At 41.0% G+C, this 24,617-nt stretch overlaps 2 long non-coding RNA genes across 2 annotated transcripts in view; one reads left to right on the top strand and one right to left on the bottom strand.

Annotated features, from left to right (window-relative positions):
- Positions 1-22,822, bottom strand: part of LOC142900747 (uncharacterized) — a 31,696-nt gene extending 8,874 nt beyond the window's left edge. The window contains exons 1-3 of the long non-coding RNA XR_012928928.1: positions 22,788-22,822; positions 22,470-22,629; positions 14,425-14,631 (exon numbers count right to left, since the gene is read on the bottom strand). This is a non-coding gene — a long non-coding RNA (uncharacterized LOC142900747). The remainder of the gene's footprint in view (positions 1-14,424; positions 14,632-22,469; positions 22,630-22,787) is intronic.
- Positions 1-24,617, top strand: part of LOC142900738 (uncharacterized) — a 370,388-nt gene that overhangs the window by 120,103 nt on the left and 225,668 nt on the right. The window lies entirely within an intron of this gene.

Raw genomic sequence — 24,617 nt, 5'->3', positions numbered from 1 at the left:
AACTACTGCAGGGAGTTCGACAGAGCAACATCATTTCAAGTCTGACAAAGAGGTCATAATGTTGCGCTGTCGGATTTTCAACGCGTCCCCCTATATGAGTGCAAAATGGCTTGTTTGATGTTCAAATCATCTTGATAGCCCCTACATTACTTCCTGACCCCCAATTCAAGGGGAAATGTGAAGCGAATGTTTTTACTTTGCTGACCTTGACTCTTTATGTAAAAACTAATTACAAATAGAAATTTGAAAAAATCCTTGTAAACAGGCAATCCTCCACAAGAAACCTGAGTCACCGTGTTTGGCATGATTCTGCGACGCAATAAACCGGCTGTGCGTTATTCCTCCTGCAGCGCACTGATTAGCTGCTGGCCTCAGAATGACACTTTCTAAAGACACTCACTAAACAAATGTTTTGCATTTGGTTTTCTTCCTACACAGCTTACATTAAACCCTCCATGGTTTTGAGGTTTATTTTTTGCTTTGTTTATTTGAAGAAACCTGCCATACCAGCTGAAATCTTTCACATATCCATAGTATTCAGTTCACACATGCATATGAAAAACACCTCCAAAACAACAATGGGGAAGGCAAAACTTTCAAATAAAGGGACTTTTTTCTTTTTACTTTCATTAAGAGCCAATATGATTTATTTTTCATCTAAAGTTCTCTAATGGAAGTTTCTGGCTTTTGTCATCACTAAAAATTAAAATGCAGCATGGCTCGCACTCAGAGCTGTTTCTTCTCAGAAGAGCAGACCTGACCACCATCCCCAGGGGCTGAACAAGTGCCTTACGCAACCCACTTGAAGTACTCCAAAATACCCCTGTGTTCATTTTAAAAAGCTGTCATGAAAGAGAAGGTGAATCACAACAACATGTACAACAATTGTGTTGCTTTTGCATTACGTGGCTTCTGGCTTAAGTCCTGCAAGCGGGTGAGGAGCCTGTCGCGTGCAGGAAACAAGTCCTGCAATTGATCCCTTCACTCGGGGCTTCGATTACTTTGTGAGGTTTCATACCACATAATTGTGGTGCCAACATTGATTCAACACACACTCAGGCCTACAGGAGGCAGATGACGCACACGGCTTTTGAAGGACGTGGACGCGGCTCAGAATTCCGTTAGCTTGCCTAGGCCAGCGAATTTGTCAGAGATTTTGTGCAAGTCATGTTGGTCGTTGTAACCTTTAATTTCACAACGCGTTTAAATATCAAACCCTTATTCCAGCGTAAGCCACGGGATCGATGGAGGCCGTCAATAAAGTGCCGTCAGCCGGGGGGAAAGGTGCGAGAAAGGCACATTTTGTGTCAGACTGACCCCGGAGGTAATGCGGCTTGACAGCGATCGTTAACGAGCTCTACAGAGGAGAAATTTCGGCATAAGCTCTTATTTCGATAAACAGTCCATAACACGAGAGCCATGTGGGTGTATGAGTGTGGTGCGGAGGCTGGATAGGGGAAGGGCTGGAGGGGGGCGTGCGCATTTAACAAATCTGTCCTCGTCTACAAGCAGTTTGCACCTATGGGGCTAATTAAAGGAATGATTGGACTTTGATCAAAGGAGGTTAGATCAGTGCATGAGCTACAATGAACTATGAGAGGTGGTGAGGAGCCTAATTGCTGAGCTGAAGGAGCAGAAGAGCGAAGCAGCTCAAAGCCGAGTGTAGGAGGGAAGGAGAATAGGCTGACTGTTATATAAAGTGTGTGTTTAAGGATATGTTAAGGGAGCCCTTAACTCCCTCTGTTTAAATGCTCCAAAGCAGTTGCACGCTGAGTGTTCGCCAAATTTAAATTGTACATTTATGATCCCGACTTGTTTTTTCCCTCCCCCTTGCCTCTAAAGATTAGACTCATGCAGCACAATTAAAATCTATGGGCATGATGGACCAACTAACCACATATCATTTGTTGGAATATATCAGATAAGAGGTTAGCGGGTTAATTTCTAATAATAATGAATCTGTTACAATTAATAGTGTGATCTAAATAATGCATAACGATTAATGGCTGCTCAGCCAATAAGAGCAGCAAATGAGCAGAATGAAGCGGTAAGACTTTGGATCACTGGTGCATTGCTGAACAAAACATTTGGGTTCATCACCGAAAAACAGCAACAACAAAAAAAAAAAGTCTACATATAATTTGTATTTAGGCCTTACATACCAAGGTGTTAAATAAAAAAGGCACATGTGCAAATAAATCATTTAATGCTAACCAGGATCAAAGAAAAAAGAACTTGTGAAAACTGCGACCTGGCCAAAGGCATAGTGCCACGTTAACAATAATACATAAAGTGCAGCTTGCAGACACAACATTAAAGATATAGAAGCAACACAAAGTCAATGATGTGGAGTGCCCAAATGGATTCAGAGACTGTATGTTCAAAAGAGAAAAAAAAAGTTTCTCTACTACTAAGCACTGGTATGCACAATTAAGCCCAATTCTTTGTTGTGTTGTATGCTGTGAAAACATGACCATCAAAGAAACAAACAACACAAAAAAGAATGCAGTCAGCAGTGTTTTGTGGTGTTTGGGTAATGTTCAAAACATCACACGATGGTATCTCGATTATAGCCCTAAAATGTTATTTCAAAAACTTTTTACCATCCTGAAGTAATTGCCACAGCGAGAAACAGTTTGAGAGAACACAATAGTGTTTTTAAAAGCAGCACACAGTAAACCGCGAGCCACAGATTTCAATATTTACTCTCCAATAGTTACATTCAGCATTTTGGAACATAATGATTGCAATAGACTCCACTTCTTTAGTTAACCTTGCCTAAAAGAAGGTTCTGTAAAACATGGAGGTACACTTCCAACCTGTTCAATATTTTTTTAATTCAATATTTAGCATCAGCTGGGGCTTTAACTTGGTGTTTTATTGACCCAATCAAGATAAGGGCACAAAGAATAAGAAAATCTTTCCTCCTCTGAAAAAAAAAAAAGAGAACATTTTTCTATGTGATTGTGGAAATTGTTTTGGGGGAAAATAAAAAGTGGTTGCAACATGCAACATGAATATTCCAACAAGAATCCTGCAGCATTGTGGATTCGGGATCGATTAATGAACGTTGTTTAATTCACAGGACAATAGATTATATCGAAAGAAGCACTTATTTTGCTTTTACTGCAAGAGGTTGCAAATCATATTTACAGTTGAATGAAACCAGAAAAGGTGCAGTGAGCGGTGGAAGGAAAAAAAAAAACGAAACCTACGAAGATTATCTGGTTATTGATCGTTACCATGTTCCATCATCCTTGAGGGGAAACTGTATCAAATTTGCATTCCAACTCTGACTACACTAAAGATTTTGCATGACCTTCCCACAAGTGAACTGCGCAGGCAAAAAAACCCATTGATACTGCATGTTATGAATGACACGCTACTCCTTGTTCTTTCACCCCCATCTTTAAGAGATTTGGCAGTTGAATTTATTCATTTCTTTGGAGGACATTTGCTTCCACCAATAGATAATTCATGAAGGGGAGGTTTGTGTGTGTGTGAGGAGTGTGGGGGGGTCAAGAGAGGGCAAGGTGTGTGTGAAACTGAAATCATCGCACTTTGTTGTCCCCAGAGAGGGAGGTGGATCTTGTTTCCATTTGCACACTGTGCTAGAGCAGCCAAGACCTGGGAGATAAATGAGGCTCACAACGACGGCTAAATACACAATTATCATCGGTAAACTATGAATTGACTGTGCAATCAGAATTGCACCAGACGATGTTCTCAGACAATAAACAATATAAATGTGTGTCTTTTTGTGGCTGCCATATTTGTCTTTTCATATCAGTTACAGCAGTCCTTAAAAAAAAAAATGTCACAATGAGTCTAGAGGCAATCGTTCATCAGAGCGTGCCGCCATATACGGTGACTATATGATCTGCTGTGGTTAATTCTGCCTGTGTCACATCGAAAAGCAAGGGAGACATTTCCATAGCAACAGTAGCAAGGGGGCCAGTCACAGCACAGCGAAATGTACGAGCTGTCAGAAGATTATTAAAGTATTTAAGGATTTCTGTGGACTACTTTCACAGAAGAAAGCCATGTAACACGCTCTGCTGAGCACATATTTCAACTCCAGTTGGACCGATCCGTAATCCCTGGATGGCAAGTGTGTGGAGTTTTGCACCGACCAGTTTCAGCACAGAAAGTGCTTCGTTTGGTTTCAGGAAAATATTTTGTTTTTCTTTCCAATTAATGAAGCCTTTAAAAAAAAAGCATGTTGATTTTGATGCAAGTTTGGATGTGTGACTAAAAGTAGGCTAGTGCAAATGGAATTTAAGTGAAGGCATGCAAGTCAAAACAACACGGCCAAAAAAAGTTTGTTTTTAATCAGAACAAACTTTATTTTTAAGAAACGGCTAAATTTTCATTGAAAGACCATCTATGTTATTGTGTGAATTGTGATATTTTCTTTCTATTGAGTATTTTGTCAATATTGTTTGTTAACCATCAATTTTATTTATTTATTTTTTATCCACCAACAATTTTCTTTAGCGTGTTCCAATCACGAGTGTAAATCTTCCAAACATGTGACCAACGTGAAAGTAATGTTGAAGGGAACAAGAAACGCCAGCCTCCAGGGGTTTCACACAGATACACACCTGTCATAAGATTAACATGTATTCATATTTCTGATGCAGGCCAATACGACAAATAGTTTCAGAAGGGGAGAACCATGCAGCTTTTATCCGGCTCGCACACATGCAGCAACACTGAGGAAGGAAAAGAGAGTCCAGCAGCAGTGAAACACTACAACTACACTAATAAATACACTAATAAAAATAATCACCAAATTAATTTCCAGTTAGCACAGTTGACAAATGAATCAGAGAAACCATCAGGAGTAGAGAAGCAGTAATTCATTTCTGTGTCTGTGAGGCAGAGATGAACCTTTTTCCCTCAACATGGCAGACGACCCGCGGTGCACAGCGACGAGCTCTCACGGCCCTCCGAGTCCCTCTCGACTCGCTGCTAAGAAAAAGCGGGAAATAGCGCCTTAGCCGAAAAAAAAAGAAGAATTGCACCAATATTAAGGAAATGAGAGACCACGTCTGCAGGCACCGTTTGATACAAACAAATGTGCTAATGTCGCCGCTCCAGATGGTGCTAATGAATGTATCGCTGTATCGCCGCCAAATTTCACGAGTACCGTGAGATGTTCCCGAAATGAACAATTAACGCGCGCCCCCACAATGTGAGCGTCAAGTTTAATGATGACGGTGGGGAGGGAGGGGCGTGAAGGGCGGAATTCTTTTCGGTTGCGGGGACGCTGGCCCGATGATACACTGTATCAATCACTCAGCCCGCGGTGTTGAGAAAACGCTATATTCTCCATTTTTTGTATGATGACCCCAATTTACCACCTTCACCTTCCGTCCCTGCTGACTCAAACGGGGCCAAAGAGAAAGCCGCATTCTCAGGTTCTCATTTTGTCCATCAGCAGTATTCCATTCTCCCAAAACGGGGGAGGGGGGAGGGGGGAGGAGGAGGAGGAGGAGGAGGAGGAGGAGGAGGAATGGGCTTTCTGTTTACAGTCGCCTCTTCCATCTTGATGGTCTACCCCAGCGCAGCAGGCTTGGCAGCAACTACAGTGAGCACATTAGTGCCTGGTTGTGAAGAAGCGGCATGTTATCTCCTCTTTGCTGACAGATACACACAGAGATGGGGAGGGAGCGGGAGAAAGTATGAAGGCCCATTTATTGTGGGGCCGCTATCGTCAAGGAGCGTTTTCTTGGATCCTAAAAAATGGACACCCCGTCGCCCCTCCCCCTTTACCAAGGTTGTACAATTTTAACAACCCTCATTCATCCTGCACAGGCAGCAATGAGAGCAGATGGTCGGAGGAATTTCCATGCCTTGGTAATACCTCTCAACACGAAAACCTGTAAAAAGACTACTTCCCTGGACGGCTCGCCTCGGCTTTCTAGGACCTTCTGCTTCTGGAGAAGAAACCTTTCAATCACACGATGGCGCAGCATTGAGAAGCGATTCAAGATGTTTTCAGTCTCAGAAGCAGGGCTATCAAACACAAACCTCTCCCAGTGGATCATGGCAACAAGACCACAGGGTCAGCGAGGGGCAAAAAGACACAGACTTCAATGCAAATCACCCATTGTTTTTAGTCAGAATTCGGATATGAAAGTCAAGGCTGGCAACTGAGGTTTTGGATATATCTTCTAAAGGAACCCGAGAGACGAAAAAGAAAATCATTTTGGAGAAATGCATTACCTATTAAAGCCGGACATGCTCAGATAACTGACATTAGGAGCAGGCGGAGCAGTAAGTAATTTAGATAAACTGCAAGGCTCACTTAACAAAATGCAGTTTGTTGAAAACTCTCATGACGGAGAAGAATACAAATGAGCCAAAGGACTCTAAACACTCCTATTAGGTCTCAAAGTCTCTCCCTCTGGTATATATTAAGGAGGTTGATACAAAAGAGGGAAAAGACGATGTTAGAAATACAAATTGGGGTGTGACTCATACATTAGTGCGACTTCTTTTTTAAACGCACCATTTGCAATGCTGCAAGAGTTTGCAAGGCCCAACTACAGTGAAGTGCCAAGTTTAAAACCATACAACTTGTGTTATGTGATTTCTAATCAGAATTCCCCACGGAATTTCGAAAAGAGGTCAACCATCAAGTTGTGAGAGATGTCTTATTCTTATTCTTCCAACTTTATATTTCCAGGGGGCATTTCAAATATTCCAGTCAATGATTCAATGAAGACCAAATACTTAAAATATCTTGTTGAAACTTATTTTGAACAAATTGACACCGGCAAGCGAGCTATTTTTTTTTATGTTGAAACAAATCATTAGCAATTAATCTAATGGAGTCTAAAATGTCTCCTTAGACTTTTCCCATATAATGAAGTGCTTTTATTGAAATTTATTTAACTTTAGTGTGAAGGGATTTGCGTTAATAAATTAAACAAAGCTATGATTTCCAGAGTAGTGCAAATTTTGTGAATAATTGTATTTAATAAGAATTGACCTTTACATCTAGTTAGCTAGCGAGAACCCCATTGTTATTCCTCAACACGGTAACCAGAAATAAAAAAACAAGAACTGGGCCGACACCCCATAGTGCAGTGGCATGACTGTTTGGAAGCACCATTGATTACACAACGCTTGAATGTAATATTTTCAATGACAAAACGTTCTTGACAAACAAACTTTACTTTGCAGGCCCATCTCTTTCTTTTATTACCTACTTCAATCTTAATACATTTGCATTAAACAATCTCCTTCTGTAAATTCGAATTTGTAAAGTCATTGTTTTTAATGTTAAATGTTGTAAGAATGAAAGCTGGACTTCTAAGCCATGTAACAACAGATATCCCCATTGGGGTGGGGGTGGGGGGTAACTTGCAAGGAAGGACTGCATCCTGTGCTTGGTTAACCTTAATATCAGACACTGATATTGTCTGACATGGATTCCAGGTTTAGAAATGGTTGGTCAGCCAAGCTCTGCGATGCAGCGATATGGTTGTGTTTTATCTGAGAGTTTTTTAATCTTTTCTCTTATTGCCTCCGTCTCCGCTCAGATTGTGTCGCAGCAAGTGCAGCCTGTAACACAGGGTGCCCCATCGTCCTGCAGGCAGCACTAGACTTGAAATAACTGTGGAGGGTATGGCACTGGAATGACTTAACCGATAGGTGGATTGGAGGAGGTTGGAGGGAGAAGTAGATGCACTCTGCATTCATAAATATACCTAATGGTCTCTTTTATGAACGCCAATGTCTCATTTGTCCCCCCCCCCCCTCCTGTTCCTTTCTTGAGACTGATTGGTTCTGAAAGATTAAGACGATAACGCTGTGATATACAAATGAGGAGGCTGTGAAAAATCTCATTTAAAAAGCAGGAAGGGAGAGCTGCCTTGTAAACAAAATTCTATTTCACATTGTTAAAAAGTAATTTATCTCCATTGTGCCTGGCAGAACCTTCATAAATAAAAGCAGTGCACAATGCAGGTGAGCACTCCTCCTTCCTTCTGTTTTCTTACCTTTTTTTTGCCTTGTTTTGCTTTACTGCTTGCATACAAATGAGGCATGAAGTAGAAATGCTTGACAAGAAGGAACATAAATAGCAGGTTTGAGCCAGCGGCTATACGGTGACATTTAGCTTTGCCATTTTTTTTATTTATTTATTCTTTGCCAACAGTAATAATTGTTGAGTGCAGAAGCAGCAGTGCTCCTCTATTAGCTAAAACTGCTGTGGCTTTACTTTTCAATAAAATAGCGGGACGGCTCGAGCATTTCGCATGCTAGTTCTACTGAACATTTTTAGAACAAGAAAATGACACATTTTCTGGTCAGAGAATCCACGAGACAAACTCAGGTGGGACGTCGGCTTGTATTGACCTGCTGCAGATTGTCGGCTTGGTACACATGTTACTGCCGTTGTTTTTTCATGGCTGAATACTACTTGTTTGAATAAAATGTACAATGCTGACACTTTATCACCAGATAGAACACAATCACGTTTAAGAGGACCAATCACATTTGATGCTGATACAGAAGGCAGGACATTTAAAGTTTACTTTGAATTTAACATGACCTGGATGACTGAGAACCTTCACAGACATAGCGTAAAAACCCTTTACTTCCATTTCAATGTCATTCTTTAAAAGGGAAATCAAGTACGAATCAAGTTTCAATATGATTGCCGCGAGCACTTCATCTATCCGGAACCGCTGTTTGTCTTTTCTCCCAATCATGTCATCACAGATGTTCTTGTATCTTTTGCTGTCTATGGAATCCATGAGTGAATATGCTTTCCATCAGACTGGCTAGATGAATGACACACGTGTCAGTAATTAGAGCCATCCAGGTTTGTAGTTGAGACATACAGAAACAATAATGTATTAAAAAAAATATATATATATTATATATATAAATATATATATATATATATATATACACACACACACATAACCTCCTTAGCAAAGATGATAAGGGCAGGTTTTGCATGACCTTGCAGGAGGTCTCTCATCATTTGCATGACTCTAATGAAAGGTGTTATGAAAAGATGCACATGGCTTCAAAGACTTGCCTTTACCCTAAACTTCTAATCTCTCAACATGAACTAATCTCGTACATGTTTTGACTAGTTCGCAAGAAAACTTAAAAAAAAAAAAAAAAGAAAATACAGTTTGTGACATAACCAGCTAGGTGCCTAGCAACAGATATTGATAGAAAATGGTGTGATATGAACCTTTTGTTGAAAGAGGATTACTTCAAGTCAGTGAGAGAGAAAGGAATTGTGGGGAAGGCATTTTGAAGAGCTGCAAATGATAAAGTACTTCCAGGGACCTTACATAGCCCAAAGAGTTGACACTGGGATTGATTTCACCACATAGAGGCTGCGCCGTGGTTCCATCTGCCGAGAGGGTTAACGTGTCAGTCATGTTTGTTGTTTTCTTTGCTTCCCCCGTCCCCAGATTTTAATGGAACTTGGTGCTGGGGCCACAGAAGAGCTCATTAAATTTTGCAACACATTCAAGTCACAGGGTAGACGGATAAATTATTTTCCACTTTTGCAGACTGAGGTTGCTCCCTTCTCCCAGCTCGATAGAGCAGCGGTGGTAGGGTTGCAATAAAGCATGAAGGTTGGAGAAGTGCAGGGGGTGTTTTTGTTTGTTTTTTTGTTTTTAAGTGGCTGGACGGACAAACAATCAGAGAGAGACCTCACAACCCTTCAAAAGAGGTCCCATATTGTTGCATTTTATGTGAAGCCAAGCACAAAGTACAACACACACACACACACACACACACACACACACACACACACACCTCATTTTGCATTAGCATTCATGTCCATGACCGACAGAGACAGAGCTGAGACTTGGAGACATAACCTGGCTGCTTCATTCAGACCGACCTCACACACAGCAGCATGCGGTTATTGGCCGCCGCCGGCTAGAAGCCAGTCACCCTGAGGACCCCTCAAGAAGCGCCAACGCGAAACATTTATCAAAAATGTAAGTCCTGACACGCACAGGGCTTGCACCTGATACTGTACCACACTTCGAATGCGGCAACTGACTGATATATAAAGTCAACACTGTTGCAGAGCATAGGCCACCAAGAGTTTTCAGAATGAATACAGGCATGCAGTCCTTTAGTAATATAATTTGTTTACATTTTTAACTAACAACAGAGTATAAATAACTACCGGTTAAGGTTGATAGATTTTCCTTGTTCACACATATTGTATTCTTCCATATATTGTTGTCAGTCCTGAGATGAGAAATCCCTGATTCCAAGGAGTGGACAACTAAAACACACTCAGCTGACATGGTCAGACATCTGACTACGGTTGCTTACCAGGAATCCCAGAACCCAATATGGCAAGCCATTCACATGAATTGGGTTTCCCAAGCGCATCCATCATTTAGAAATTGCTTCCGGGTTACTTCATGCGACTGTCAGCCTATGGGAAAAATGCTTTTTGGGCCGCATGGGAATTTTGGCTGCAGCACTTCCGAGTGGTCACTGGAAAAATGCAGCGCTGCCATATTGGCAGTCTGGTATCCAGTTCTTACAATACAGTGAAGGTGCTTACATATAATTAGCAGTAATTATTCATTTCCAATGGAGAGAGAACCGAGAACCCGACAAAACTCTCGCTGATGTAGAACAGCGCTCAAACTTGAAGTCCAGCAAACTCTGATCAAAGCTTGCCGCTGGGCTTTTGAAGCAAAACCGGTGAAAGACAACCTGTACTGTATGTAGTAACAACCGACAGGCCCGTTTTTGTCCAGCGTCACCTGATTAGCCAGCAGACTATGCCCATTGCATACAGTATGAACACTAAGTAGCTTTGGCTTTACGCCCAACCTGGCGGCGAGCGAGGAGCAACTTGCTCATCATGTGAAGGTCCCTTCATTCCCCTTTCACACAGGCTGCTCAAGTCTGCTTCTATACGCCTTATAGACACCTTGCTGTTCAATTTGCTGGCTATAGAGGGAGTATCAGAGGTGGATCAGGGGTAAACCGACTTCTTTCACTTGGGCCAGGCTCGCTATGTAACAGAGCCGCCACTGCAAGGGATTTAAAAACTCTGAAGAGAAGCCACCAGCGGAGTTGAGAAATGGCTACGAACTGAGGAGAATGTGAGGTCAGCGAACTGCTGAAGTTCTGAGCAGAGGAGAAAATGCATTTTATTATAGTCATTTTATGGCTGTTGACGCGTTTCTTAAATGTAACCACACATCATCTGAAATGATCGATAAGCCGAGTCACTGTGTAAAAGTCACACAATGGTACAGCAATAAGCCCCCCTGGTTGAGTTCCATGTGAATAACAAGGGCAGTTCATTGGTGATGCAGCTCTTAGGCTACTGTATATGAAAGTCTTGAAGCACTGCTTCAAAATGAACTTCATACCATGAATAACTTCACTGCAAACTTTACTGCTACAACCTGGCTGACATTCACAAACCTCAGCTGGGTTAGAACAAATCACGCTGACATCTGTAAAAATGCCAGAGCTGCTCTTTCTTTAAAGTTGGTCCTCAGCACTGTTGTCAGCACTGCCAATCAACATGTGCTCAATATACATTTGTGAAATTGAAATAGTGATAAAAGTAAGAGATGAACTTCTTTGCCTGCTTTTTGCTGAAGTCCTTGTTTTATCTGTTTATACTGAGCAGTTTATGGTGCATAGGCTCTGGGTGAAATAAATTCTGCTGAATGCACTCAGGGGCTGCGCAAACATCTGCATGTTTTGTTTTGTGTTTAGAAATGTCCACAAGAATAGAAAAAATGCAATAAATGCATTTGACCTTTACATTTACCAATAGTGTTCAAGGTCCAGAGGGACCTAAACTTGAGTATGACTAATGCATTGTGATGCTGAGAAAAACCAGTGTAGTAGAATCTTTCTATTCTCCTTACAAAATAGCTAAAAGTTGAGTTTACAGGGTCTGGCAGTTGGAGGCAGGATTTAAAACTTATTTACTCATTTGTCACTGATCTATACCAAGCATATATATATATCGCGATATTTGCCGTATGTATATATATATATATATATATATATATATATATATATATGTATATATATATATATATATATATATATATATATATATATATATATATATATATATATATATATATACGTATATATATATACATACGGCAAATATCGCGATTCTGTAGATTTGGTATGTACAGCTCTCTGCATACAAGTCCTTCTGGGAGCAAAATCACAGCTTGAAGTCACATTATGAAGTTTCCCCAACCTTAAAACATTAGTTTCCTAAATTAATTTTGACATTGAGTGTTTGTGATGGCAGGTGTGACAAAGTGCATCTGGCTGTCCTGGTAAAGGGCGATGGAAATTTGGTTGCCAGCCAGCTGTGGTAATGGTTTTGAAACTTTATTTTGAGGAAAAAAGTGTGCAGAGTGTTTCTTTAAGCATTTGGAACGAACGTCCTTCAAACTGATATCTAGCGTGACACCAATGTCCATGTCTTTCCTTTTCCATGACCATGGCAGAGGGCAGTTTTCAGAATTTCAAACTTCTTCCTTAATTACGTGGTGTTCAAACACAGCAAAACAGAAGCAGGTATGGTTTTTCAGTCTTTAGAGGCGAAAGGCCGAGGCCCTGATTCAAATATTGCTTGCGTATCAGGAGCCGGGCTGGGCAAGAACAAGAGGTCCTCTGCTGTCTGTGCGGCAAGAAATACAACGTAAGAGCACAGGGAATTTATAGAAGCAGGCTCCTCTTGGAAAAAGATGCAGACTTTATCACTACTGGGTGTGTTACCCAGCATGGTTAGTTGTCCTCAAACAGCTAAACCAAAAAGAAAGAGAGAGATGGCAAAGAAACAAACAAACTGGTTTGATACATTCGAACCTCACCTGTTAAGTGCAAAATTTCACGTGAGTCTGGCTCAGGGCGCCCCTTAAATCCGCATGATATCCCCTGTTATTTTCCTTTCTAATTCACCATGAATTTTAATATTCTCCATTGATTGTGGGTCAGGTTTGTCGTGCGTAACAAAGATAAATTCATCTTGCTTGTCTGGTTTGTGTTGCGCAGCTCATTCGTCTTGCACTGATGAGACAAAAGGGAAGGGAGGAACCTGTGATTTGGACGAGATTTGGACGCACTGATTTCCATTTGTTTTCACTGGGGGTCATAACATTAGTCAGTCACACATGACCACTGTTACGGCCGCTGCCGTTTCAGCGGTATTGTGTGTGTGTGTGCGTGCGTCTCTCTCTCTCTCTCTCTCTCTCTCTCTCTCTCTCTCTGTCTCTCTCTCCCTCTCCTGCTCTGTGTCTGTGTGTGTGTGGATGTGCGAGTGTGGGTGTGGCTGTCCAGCATTACCCAGATGCCGTGCACCCGGGCTGCCGAGGGCTGGGCCTGCCCGAAGAGATCTCCACCAATCACGGAAAGGCCCCGGAAAAGAGGGAGAGCATAAAGACGCTGGCCGACCTCCATTCGAGAGCTGGCTGTAGGCGGCCAAGCTCGTGTGCCTTCAAACTTTGAGTCACTAGACTGCTAAACCGTGTGGTTTTGTAGGGAGTCTCTTTTTGTTCTTTCTTCCCACCCCCCTATTTTGACCAGCACCCATTAAGTTCCTTGTCCACCTCAACCTTTGTTTATATCCGCCTTTCTTATTTTTTGTAATAAATAACTTTTGTTTAACCACGTACATCTGGTTTTATGTTACTTCCCTTTCCCCTCACGAGCTGGTTGTAACAACCACAATTGCCTCGGTGCTTTCTCTTTTCTTTTTCTCAAATCGGTGACGTAAATGTTACATGATTGTTGTGTCCTGTTGTATTTATTATCATGGCAAGGCCACTATTGATTAGTCAAAGCAACAGCACACAGGCTGAGACTCACTCGAAGCAGGAGCTTGCAGAGAAAATTCCAATCTCCAGAGAGGGAGAGGAAACTGATTTAATAAGAATGCACCTAAGGACAGTTTTTGTGTCGCTTTGGCTGAGGGAGATTGTTGAATCAGAAAGTTTTTATAATGGAACTCACAAGAAAATGTCCTATTGCAGCCCGGATTGTAAGGATTTTATGATTTTTTTATGATAAAGCTATAATCAATGAAGACGAATGAATGGATGAATGAATGAAAAAACAGCTTTCCCAGCACGTGGGCGTCATGCGTTTGCTCTATTTTAGCAAATAAGTGGCAGTAATCAAAACAAAAACAAAAAAAATCAAACTAATCAGTCCTTGAAAAGAGCAACACTCCCAAAATAATCTGAAAACAAATTTGTACTACATTTCTGTCTGGAAAAACACTAAAATAATTTGACAGTTTAGAAACTCATCAATGGCCATAATTGTACATGAATCTACAGAATCAATAAGTATTTATTCTCACAGCCAGTGGGCTGCCTTCCTCAGAAGCAGCCTTGGAAGAGAGTGGGAACAGCTTACTTTGAAGGTTTGGCCATCGGTGTGGCGCTGGATGGCAGAGTGGGTTGAGGCAGGGCAAGTGATGAAGCTGGTGCCTTGTCGAGTCCTGTCAGCTGTCAAGGACACTTTGAATCAGCATGCTGTTCTGAAGCCTGTGGTACAAGGCTCAAATTCTCTTTCAGCATCCAATGTTTGGAGCAGGAACTTAAAAATACCACCGAGGACATCCTGAAAAAAAGAAAGAAAGGAATGTTACACCGAGTGAAGGAAAATGAATATGGCTTGTGTATTGTGGGGGCGGATACCATGACAGCGCAGGATGAAAATGTTTCCTAGAAAAGGCTGGAATACATTGACAAAAGAAAGTAACTTTCAAAATGTCAAAAAAATTGGAATTGCAACACTTGGACAGCTCTGAATACACATAAGACCATTCATGTCCTGTTTGTAGGTTACTTCTTTCAGTGTCCTGCAGCAGCAAGGTCAACCACTGGCCTCGCTTTTGAACAGGTGCCTTCTGGGAAGAGAGATACCAAAGTGGAAAACTTCACATACTCTGCAACAGTGGCATTGACAGTTGTGTAGGCTGAAATTGTTACACATTCATACAACATTTGCACCTGCTCCTACTTTCTCCCTCAACAAATGGCAACACAATGACAGATCACGTGATGCAGAACAGCCAAAGCCCGCAGGCAGGAAAAACAGCTAGAGCCTGCCATTTGAGAGGTTTCAGTGCCCTTTGTGACATCAACAAGTTATTTCAAGGACACTCTTTCTGGCAAAGAGAAAAAAGTAAAAGAAGTCATGGATAGGCTAATTTTATTTAAATTAAGACTTTCAGTGGAAAATGGACAACAATACACCTTCGATTTAAAAATGACAGGCTACTAGATATATAAATACTATCTAGCACTTAATTTCATGAATTTAATTTTGACCACTTTATTTACCTATTTAAAAAAATACTACCTCAAACTGCTTCTCTTATAGACTGTTTTTTTCTTCTTTTCATTGACATTATGTTGTTTTCAAATTGACATGTGTCACTTTTTGCTTTTCTAATCAATGTAAAATTATATTAAAACAATGATGGAAAACAATGAAAATCAATAGGGATCTTATTTATCTACTTTCAGTCTGAATATGAAATGGCCAGTGGTCATCAGCATCAGCTGTAAACAGATGTACTAGACTTGATTGATCTGATTAGTTATTGTTTGAAAAGTAGCCGACCTACAGCTGTAAAGGCCTTGAAGACACACTGTAGCAAAGCCAACTTCCGAATATTCATCATCAAACCCTTTCTGTCAAAAAGAAATTGACAAGTCCATCTTTTAATGACCTTCTCAGAAGATCACACGAACACCACACTACGCTCCAGATTCATCCTTCCATGTAGAATGTATTAGCTTGATGATATCCAGCTCGGGCGACACGGTGGCGCAGTGGTTAGCGCTGCCGCCTCACAGCAAGAAGGTTGTGGGTTCGATTCTGAGCCTGGGACCTTTCTGTGTGGAGTTTGCATGTTCTCCCTGTGTCTGCGTGGCTTCTCTCCGGGTTCTCCGGCTTCCTCCCACACTCCAAAAACATGCATGTGAGGTCAATTGAACATTCTAAATTGTCCGTAGGTGTGCATGTGAGTGTGAATGGTTGTCTGTTTCTGTGTGGCCCTGCGATGAACTGGCGACTTGTCCAGGGTGTCCCCTGCCTTCGCCCTAAGACAGCTCGGATAGGCTCCAGCAGACCCCCGTGACCCTGAATAGGAATAAGCGGGTATAGAAGATAGAAGATGAATGATATCCAGCTCCATCCATAAAATAAACATCACAGGAACTGGCAGAAGAAATCCCATTAGTTGCCGGTTAAAAGAGGGGCAAAAGGTGGATGTGCAACCATGTGATACGAGAACATTTTTATCCTGTAAGCTTTGTGTCAGGATTTAGCCTGCGATTGAACTGATAAAAGCAATAAACAAGATAAGGGCCAGCTATCTGGATGTGTGGTGGAGTTGGCTCCGGCCCTAATCAGTTGTGATGGAGTGCACTGGCCAAATCTACAGACAACGCAGCTCTAATGTCTCCAGTGAAAATGATGCAGTGATGAAGGATGATTAATGTCTTTGCTGATCACCTTAAATCTTTTCCTCACGGAAGAGCGACGCAGAGAAGCTTCTTCCCAAGGAAGTGCACTGCACACGCACTCTATGCTCTATCAGGTCTGCATTAAAAACCTGGAGGCACCTGAGGTGAGAATTGGCTCCTCAAAGTCGGGGAAGGCGACGCAGCCAAAATAAAAACATTGAATTGCTTCTCCCCGACTAAGTCGCTCCTCTACACAAGAGCAGCTCGCTTCGAGGTCTTGTTCATGCAGGTTTGGCACTGAATAATGTAGGCAGCTTTAGTTCGGTTTGCTGCGAGAATGAGGCTCAAGGTAGCACTTCTGATGATAGTCCAAGGTCCACCAATGGCAAGGAGCCACGAGAAGAATGAGGCCATGAAACAAGCCACTGGAATGAAGTTCATCAATTGGTGGTTAGGCTAAGCATTACAGATAGGACGGCGAGCTCAGAAATCCCCAGGGAGAAGAATGGAGCTGTTGCTCCTTACTGTCAAAAGGAACGGTCGCTGAGGGGCTTCATACAGCTGACCAGGGTGCCTCCTGAGCTTCTTCCTTTGGTGGTCTAATGGGTGCAACACTAGTGCAAGGCCAGCTGGGGCACAACCGAAACTCCCCTGAGAGATTATACAATCACATCTGGCTTGGGAACAGCGAAGAATCCCCAGCGGGCGAGCTGGAAACTGAAGATGATGAATGGATATATGCACTTGTGCCTTAAAATAGACCGAGCTGATCGTCAAGTAAAGCCACGCCTACAAGGAGCCGTTGATGGGTAGTAACTGGGTACACTGGTTTAAGATTGATTCTTTAAAGTTTCTTCACGGTGAAAAAAAAGAAATGTGCTTAAGACTGCATTTACTGTATAGAGATCAGCTTTCTGTGATGTCACAAAGGGCATTGATACCTCCTCCTCTTCCAGGTTAGTCAATAAACTTCAGGCTGGGTCCACCTATCAATGTATTACATTTCTATATGAAGCAATTTATATTCAAAATAAAAAAAATGTGAATCCTAAAAATCTTCTGATTAGCTGTTGAAAAGATTCACTGCATAAAAAAAAAACCCTGCATAATGAGGAAATGAAACACAAGCAATATGAGTTTTTTGTGAGAGCTCATCAATGTCAGATAGCAAATAGTGGGAGATATGAATAGTTAATGTTGCAGCATTCCCCACTGCTTGATGTTAATGTTTTCGGCTGCAAGTTCACTCTTCTAAATGCCACTGGAATACCGTTTCTGTTTATAGAAGCTTCCAAAGTAATACCCCGTAAACAAAACAGCAACAACATCTTCAAACTTTGGAACTGAGTGTCCTTCTTAAACTACACAGAAGAAGTGATGCAGCGTGTACGCAGTGACGAAATGAAAATGTAAATGCTTGTAACCCTATTGTATATCGCTTTGTTAGAGGCTTTAATCAATATTTTATCCCAATCATATTACTGTAAGAATCTATGTAAAAGGCAGACCAAGTTCCATCAATAAGGTGGAACAAATAAAACACCTGTATGCGCAACGTTTTCCTGGAAGCTTTGTCCATTAAGCAAATTGTTGGTCCAATTCACAATGTTTTTTCAGAATTCAATGTTACCTGTCATCACCGCTTCTATTTGGTAAAAAATACTTGTATTGCATATAAATAGAGGTAAAAAAGTACAGCATTACCAGAGTCGTCTGGGGTAACTACAGTTACAGATCTTAGTAGTTAATTTTCACCATCGCCTCTCTCTGCTTATCCAGTGCCGGATTGCTGGATTCTGGACACGATCCTTCGTACTCTTTTGATCCACTATTTCTTTGCACTTATCCATTGCAGAATTGATGGATTCCTCCAGCCTGTCCCACATCCCATTGGGTTACAGGTACAGCTAGACCCTAGGCAGGTCTCAAGTTCACGGACAGGAACGTACAAGCACGGACAGTCACATCTCATACCCAAGTCGGGCGCTTTAAGCACAACGTGACGCACATCCATTGATAGTACAAGCAATCTCCAACACGGCCCTGATTTGTTCCGCTGTTCAGTGTTCAAATGCTAATAGGACGGAAACTATTCAGTACAAAATGGAAACGCCAGTAGCAAAGACACATATTGACTGTCCTCGTTAGCAATGTCACCAACCTTTAGTTAACCCCCCCCGCAGCAAACGTCAGTCAAAGCCATAATCCCAATTTGGATATCCCCCCCGCCCCCCTTCAGGCAACTAGTTGTTAAATTTTCTGACTGGCAGTTTCTGCAAAATAGAATTCAATGTTTTGTTTTGGGTTTTTTTTCTGTTCAAATTCCAAGTGACTCCTAACATTTTTCTCAAACAGCCACAAGCCACTGTTATCCAGCCTTTATGTAAATACTTGAACACAACCATAATGCAACAGGCTCTAATTTTACTTGTTTCACCAGTCAGCCTCTATTGCAAAGCTTTTTAGTGTGCAGATGAGAATTCAGTGTGATTCTCATGTCAGTTGGGCTGACACCAGCCCACCCACTGCAGCGCGGGCGGTTCTCCAGCCAAGGGCTCAGGAGTCATTACAAATGCTGTGTATTATTCATGGACACACTCGCAGCATCTGCCCAAATACACATTTTCCGGTGCGCGCGTGAAAAATTCCGTCCAGCCACTGCATGCTTGGCATGGAGCCTTATTTAAGAGGGCATTGAGAATTAATTTAACATACACACTGGGGCCCAGCACCATTCAGGAACACTTACTGTAGGACTAAATCATCATTTGGGGCTCAGTTTACACGTTCACTAAGCAGGATTTACATTGGTAATACGGCAGAGGAGAGCATTCATGACAAAGTACGTCTCTGTCGCGGCATTCTCAAGTAAACTTTGGTCTTTGAGCTTATTATGTCACATTTACTCGCACATGCCTTCTGGCAAACGGAAAATATGCGCATCAGGGCGACCTATCAAACAAAGTCGGTTGCATAATAAAAGATGCACCGCAGTGTCGAGGTTGAGTTTGCCGGAGTACATTCAAATCCGACACTCATTACTTTTTATGAGCCTCATTCATTTTTTAGGGAGTGGATGTTAAAAAAAATGTAATCCTAGCACAACATTTTGGAAGTAAAACATACACGCATACATTATATAGTGAGCTAAACAGAACAGCATAGCACAGCATATGCCAGCTGGATACAAGTCTCTACTAGCACGATTAATTTAGATTAAAATAAACTGAGGTGGTATGAAAAATAGAATATCTCTTTTCCTGTAAGCTTCCACGGAAGCCTGCCCAGCTTGAATGTAAACAGAGAATCAAAATTTCATTTGATCTCAGACATCTGTCAGACTTTATGAAGCAAATCTCGGTGATACCAAACTTTAGATGAAAAACCAAACAAGGTTGTGCTCTGCGTTCCAGTTATGAAATCCATTTTGTAGTGCCAACAAGGAAGATAGTGTGCCTCCAGTGCAAACAGTGCAAACAGTGGAAAGCAAAACAGAACCTATATAAAAAGAAAGAAAAGAGCCTGAGAAAGTGTTGACTTGTGTATGCAGATAGTCCAGTAAAAGTCCTCCCAAAGCTGCTATTGTGAAAACTCATGTGAAAAACCCACCCCACCCCCCACCCCAGCACCTCTGGGCTCTTATCAGTGCAGCCACGTGTTCTTACTGCGGTCTCCCTCCGCTGTGCGCTCAGCAAGACGCGCTGGAGGTGTGTTTTCCCCACCACAGCAGTTACACACATCCTCACTTTAAAGAAGAAAAAAGTGCACTGTTGCATTTGGACTACAACCTTTACATCGTTGTCCGACACCAACATTAAGACGGAGAGACAATTAACATTGTAGCTGAGTTCGGTTGAACGCCGCTATATCGTTTTGTTTTTGTTTTTTTTCCTCATTTGACAGCTGACAAATATCCCTATTTGTAAAATTCTGATAGCGGAAAAAAAACCAAGGGTCTGCTCATTTCACGTCATTGTGTTAAAACTCAGTCATCAAGTCAGGGAATCAATTATAACTTACCGAATACAAGAGGACGCGAAAGCAGTTTAGTTGACAAAACAGTCAATTCATATCTTCATTTTTGAGAGTTACACACATCGTAATGACGACAGTGCCCAAAGTTTAAAAATCTTTGTCAGTGAAGAAAATGCCTGTTCAATGTTCCCTGCTGCACACTGGAACAACCTGTATTATTTTCTCTATTTACGAAACAGCAAGCAAAAAAAAAGACAGAGCCAAAGACAAAGATATTCTGGCACAAACTGTTAGTTTACAACATCACATGCACTGCTATTGATTTTCAGTTTCCCTAACAGTGTTCTTATGGCCCACATGGGACATTGCTGGAAGCAGGGTTTGAGCTAAACTGCTGCTGAGGAGTATAACGTTTCAGATAACTTTGCCTTGCTTTGCAACAAGTAGAGCTCATGATTATAGATTGTGTTTTCAAATCAGCTGCGGTGCTGAACCCAAGCAGTTTCCTGCAAATAATACCCTGTACATTAAGACTCAAAGACTACTTTCACGCTAAACTGTGAGCACTTATTGAAGTTTCTTTCGATCAGTTGTAATACTACTTGTTAATATTTGAGTCACATCGTGTTGACTCTCACCATATTATTGACGTAACAGCCAAAGCAGTGAAAAATGACTTCCATATGAAGTCATTTTTAGGGAACAAAGCAAGTGGGATAAATGTAATATATACATTTATCATTTGAAAGGGATAAATGTAGTCTTCGTGTTACAGCCACATGCAGATAAGAGCATTGGCAATATCAAATTTAAGTATGAAATTAGATAAGTATTGACAGGTCAGATTCTGGAGGATTGTTGTTAGTGTGTCCAAATGTCTTATGCACACACATCTAGATCAGTTTTAATGGAATGCCAAAGCTCCAGGTTTTTATGAGAATGGCCATATAATTGACTGCACATTCTGTCAGATGATAGAAGCTATTTATCCCTCAGAAAACATATTTGTCATATTTTCAGACACCTGGAGGACAGATGGCTACACTTGGTCAGTCTAGTTGGTTATTAATGAAAAGAGCCTTTTCGACATTATTTTTATTTTAACACCGCTGCGAACAATATAACGCGGTAATACTTGAGAACGAATGCGGAGGACACTGGCGCTGACATAACGACGTCGTAGAGCAGGGGTGTCAAACTCATTTTGGTTCACGGGCCACATAGAGGAAAATCTATTCCCAAGCGGGCCGGACCGGTAAAATCATGGTATGGTAATAAGAACGTAAAAATAACAACAACTTCCAGTTGTTTTCTTTGTTTTACTTCGTTCGTGTTCTTTGAGCACTCTGCAAACTGCATCAGTGTTGCCAGCTCCTCAGTAAGGAAAGTCGCTATTGGCTGTCCTGAAACTCGCCAAATGACATCATCATGTAATTTGCATAATTGACAATTTGCACTTGATTGCAACGTAATGACACCAGGAAAAGTCGCTAGATTTGTCGCTAGTCGCTTTTGACAACAAAAAAAAAGTTGCTATGCGGAGAATAGCGACTTTTTGAGGGGAGAAAGTCGCCAAGTTGGCAACACTGCTCTGCATCAACTTTGTCTGTTTCGACAGAGACATTTTGGGGCACTGAGGCTAGCCAATAGGAGAGATTCTGAGGCACTGAGGGGAGCCAATAGGAGGCGTGAGTGGATGTACTTGTGCCGATTTGCTCAGCCCCAGTGTTGAGTTTGTTTGCGAAGCAGAAACGATATTGCGACAACAAGTGGACACATTTAGAACAGCACTTTCTTTCATTGAAAAATTGCTATACTTTGCAAAATCATCTCGCGGGCCGGAAAAAACACTTTGCGTGCCTGATCCGGCCCACGGGCCGTATGTTTGACACCCCTGTCGTAGAGGACATGACACCGCTTAACACCAACCAGCTGTACGAGAGTGTGCCAGAAGAAACTATCACAGACATTCAGACTGTTACACACTCAAACGCAAAAGCAACTCACCTCTCGCTTCGTACTTTCCCACCGCTATCTGTCGGGTTCCTCCAAATTCTCGCAGTTATTTTTGAGCCGTGAACAAACTCACGGATACGTCTTCTGGTCATGTGATCGACGAGAGACTTGTCATTGGAGCTGAGGAACATACTTCATACTTGATGGATATCTAAAGAAACGGCCCAGGAAAGACACAGTGTGTTTATAATTAAAGGAAGTCTAAAGACATTGTGTTAATATACATACACACGGAATTGATTTCATATGAATTATGTTGCATAACAACTTCATAAGAGTATACGGCTAACCTACAAATTTAAGACTTACCACCAGCACATAAGGTCCATTAAAATATTGGTGAGCAATCCACCTGATGAAGGTCTTGAGTACCACAAATTGATTACACATTTTTTTTTGTAATTATTTGAAATATATATATATATATATATGTATATGTATACATATATATGTATATGTATACATATATATATATATATATATATATATATATATATATATATATATACATATATGTGTATATATATATATATATATATATATATATATATATATATATATATATATATATATATATGTGTATATATATATATATATATATATATATGTGTATATATATTATGAGTCTTTATTTGAACAGTTGTGCTTTTCTCCTGAGCAGACGTCCAGATGTGTAAATGTTATGTTTTTCATGACTGTATCAATGCAGGCATTGCATCTCCCTTAGTAATGAACTTTTCATAAGAATGCAACAAAATGGTCTTGTCTGCTCCCCACCAACACTCGAGTCACCCTTGACTACCGTGCCTTTGTTAAGATAAAGTGTAAATGCCCTTCCACCATGATGATGCTTGCCTGCAGTGTGTATGATCTAAAGTGATGTTTTGATTCCGAGCAAAGACAAATGTGATGTTTGATGTTTTATTTGCCACAAGAAAAATAAATGGGTCAGGATTGCCATCAGGTTCTATTGCATTGCCATTTAGCAGAAAAACAAACCAAAAAATGCATTTGACAGACATGTTATTTTTACGGGCTGATCAAAATGGGAAGCATCATCTTCTTGTCGACTGAGTGTGGTTTGTCATTTGCATCTGTGTTTCAGATCACATAAGTGGGCTGCTTGAGCACGTTTTGGGAGCACACATGGGCGGCGTCAATCAAATAAACCTGGCACATTAGATTACATCTCGCCAGACATCAATTACAGGAGTGCAACTGAAAGCAGCAACAGAATTCTCTCCAGGATTAAGCTGCTTTAAATTGGCTGCAGTGAACAAGATGAGCCGCAGAGCAGGAAAGTAAAGTAAGCCAGAGGATCGAGGAGGAGACAGCAGAGGATAATGAGCTTTGTTAGGGACAGGGAGATAAAAACAAATAAAAAATAAAGAAATAAACGCAAAGCCCTATTTAACGTTAAGAATGATGTTCTGCAAAAAGAGGAGAACTTGAGGAAAAATATTTACGGAGTGGTAGGTAAATTCTTTATGAAACATTAAATAGACTACATAAATTGCCTTTTCTCAAGGCTCCCTCGATTCCTCGTCAGAACAGCTTTAAGAATCTTAATTTGTTCATTTTGGCATAAATTTGCCAAAACAAGACGTTTTAAGCTAGTCTCAGAAAGTTCTTTTGTCAGGCCAGAGTTAATGTTGTTTTTCCTTATAAATAATTTAACAGCAAACTTTGGATTGGGCTACCTGTGTTGCCTACTGTGCATTTCAAGTAGCAAAGGTATTTTTGGGGGGAAAACACATTTAAACAAGGAAAATGGTAAAGCGTCATTTTATTTTCTTCAATATTGACATTACAAAAGGTTTCAATATAATTGCATTCATGATTGGATAATTTGTGGCCTTTGTTTTTTTTTTTTTTATCATATATTGCTTTCACATGACAAATGGTGTACTGTTACATAACAGGCTATTGTACATTATACAGCCTTCAGGAATACAATTTGTTTTCAGAGGTTCCCTCAACCCTCTATCGTACAAAGAAATGTGGCTGAGTAAATTCCCCCCAAAAAGTGCATTCAAATAATATCTTTAATTAAAAACATTATATAACAGGGCACGTCCAGTAGGTCGTATTGAAAAAAATAGATTGCCTCACTTCCTGCTGCTTTTTGTTAGGCACAAT

The sequence above is a fragment of the Nelusetta ayraudi genome, unplaced genomic scaffold, assembly GCF_046127955.1.
Source record: "Nelusetta ayraudi isolate G7.1 ecotype Tasmania unplaced genomic scaffold, CSIRO-AGI_Nayr_v1 ptg000004l, whole genome shotgun sequence".
In the NCBI taxonomy this organism is placed as follows: Eukaryota; Metazoa; Chordata; class Actinopteri; order Tetraodontiformes; family Monacanthidae; genus Nelusetta; species Nelusetta ayraudi.
Note: the sequence above shows the minus strand (reverse complement) of the source record. Positions and strands in the feature narration are given on the sequence as shown.